Source organism: Schistocerca gregaria, unplaced genomic scaffold (assembly GCF_023897955.1).
Source record: "Schistocerca gregaria isolate iqSchGreg1 unplaced genomic scaffold, iqSchGreg1.2 ptg000999l, whole genome shotgun sequence".
Lineage (NCBI taxonomy): Eukaryota > Metazoa > Arthropoda > Insecta > Orthoptera > Acrididae > Schistocerca > Schistocerca gregaria.
This window is the reverse complement of record NW_026062349.1, coordinates 20,001-22,500: the sequence shown is the minus strand read 5'-3', so window position 1 is coordinate 22,500 and position 2,500 is coordinate 20,001.

The window sequence follows — 2,500 nt, the reverse complement described above, 5'->3', positions numbered from 1 at the left end:
TTGTCCCTTAACCTAACTCAATTTGTCCCTTAACCTAACTCAATTTGTCCCTTAACCTAACTCAATTTGTCCCTTAACCTAACTCAATTTGTCCCTTAACCTAACTCAATTTGTCCCTTAACCTAACTCAAGTTGTCCCTTAACCTAACTCAAGTTGTCCCTTAACCTAACTCAAGTTGTCCCTTAACCTAACTCAAGTTGTCCCTTAACCTAACTCAAGTTGTCCCTTAACCTAACTCAATTTGTCCCTTAACCTAACTCAAGTTGTCCCTTAACCTAACTCAAGTTGTCCCTTAACCTAACTCAATTTGTCCCTTAACCTAACTCAATTTGTCCCTTAACCTAACTCAATTTGTCCCTTAACCTAACTCAATTTGTCCCTTAACCTAACTCAATTTGTCCCTTAACCTAACTCAAGTTGTCCCTTAACCTAACTCAAGTTGTCCCTTAACCTAACTCAAGTTGTCCCTTAACCTAACCCACGTTGTCCCTTAACCTAACCCACGTTGTCCCTTAACCTAACCCACGTTGTCCCTTAACCTAACCCACGTTGTCCCTTAACCTAACCCACGTTGTCCCTTAACCTAACCCACGTTGTCCCTTAACCTAACCCACGTTGTCCCTTAACCTAACCCACGTTGTCCCTTAACCTAACCCACGTTGTCCCTTAACCTAACCCACGTTGTCCCTTAACCTAACCCACGTTGTCCCTTAACCTAACCCACGTTGTCCCTTAACCTAACCCACGTTGTCCCTTAACCTAACCCACGTTGTCCCTTAACCTAACCCACGTTGTCCCTTAACCTAACCCACGTTGTCCCTTTGCCTAACATAGTTCACTGCTCGGAATCTCTGGTGTCGTTGTTATCCTCATGTAGATGTCTTGCGAGTGTTGCTTACTTTCCACATATTCCTGCTATCCACTGTCAATTGTACTGCAATAGGACTATATCGCCGACCCCCCCCCTCCCCCCCCTCTGTCCCCCTCTGTCCCCCTCTTTGTGTCTCTGTCCTCTCAAGCTGGTCGGTCTGGCGTTTGAGTGTTAAATGAGCCTCGCAGCTGTTCAGTTGCATTCAGATGTCGACGCCCTCAGTGTACGTCGTGGTATGGTCTGTGTCCATTGTCCGCTGATGTCGTACGCGTAACCCACACGCTGTACCGATCATCGGTCGTTACGTACAGAGTGAAGTAGTGTGATACGTGTGACCGTACGCTGGCTGTGCCCAACGGTGTCGAATCTCAATTTCCATATGTTGTGCTTGATGCTACTTGTCTCGTCTCCCAATAACAGCTAGGTTGCACTGTGGTACGCCGTAGAGGCGTGTGGGAGGAACGTACGAACGCATTGTATGTCACCCTGGGTCGCTGGGGGTGGTGGTGCGGTGAGTCAGGTCAGGTCAGGTCAGCGTGAGCCGTCTGATGTAGTGACGCGTGTATTCCGACTTTGTCGTATTGCCTCACACAAAGTGCTACCCTGGTGGACCGCGTTCCATATCTGGGACATGCCGCAGATGCCGGTTGACAGTGGATCGCGGAAGGTACATCGCATACGTGCGCGGGCCACCTTCCACGTGTTCTCTTCTGCACATGTCGCAGTGTGTATGTGGTCTGATGTAGCGTGTCGTGACACATGACATCCTGGCATGCAAGAATTGTTGAATTCGCAAATGTAGGTGGACATCTACGTTTACTGCCCAAGATACGCAAATGAACTGGAAATCCGTTGTTGAGCGGTTGTTCACGCTGGAGGTGAATCTGTGATGGCGACGATCGGTACAGCTATTAACCGGTTGTTTCAGCGGTACCCGCCACATCCACACGCGTGACTAGGCCCATGTGGGTATGAAGCGATACGCGGCGGTGGCTTGGTGGGACTGTTCCCGGCCGGTGAAGGGGGGCCGCCCGGCGTGTTGGCCGCGCGCTGCGTGGGCGCACGCGCAACAGGCGGCTGGTGGGGGGCGCCGAGTGGCAGGAGCGCCAGCCGACGGGCCCGGCAGGCGGCGCAGCTACGCTGCGGCGCACCCTGCACGCGGCGCCTGGCGGCCAAAGTTGGTTCAGCCGAGCCCGGTGCGAAGCGCGGTGGACATCTGCAGTGTGCTGGTCTGATTGAGGACTGTGTGCGTTGAGGATGCGCCGCCGCCTGGCACTCGGCGCCGCGACGCCGTCTGCTGCTCGGTCGCCCCAGCGGTTCTCGCAGGTGGTTTGTATCGCAGTTGTGCGGACGTGTTGGCGCGTGCGCTGTGCTGGGAGAGTTCGCTTCTGCACCCAAGTGGGGCTTTGCCCTTGTGTGGCGCTGGCGTTGGAGCTGCCGGTCACCATAGGTGGCGCGTGTTGTCTCCCGCCGGCAATGCCACGACAGCACGCTCCCGGGCCTCTGTCGGCAGCGGCAAGCTCAGTTGGGAGCAAGGGTGTTCGCACTAAAACCGTCTACTCGCCTAACTCCGGGCGATTGCGCCTCTCTCGAAACCGACCAAGTACCTAGGACGGCGCTGCGCGCCG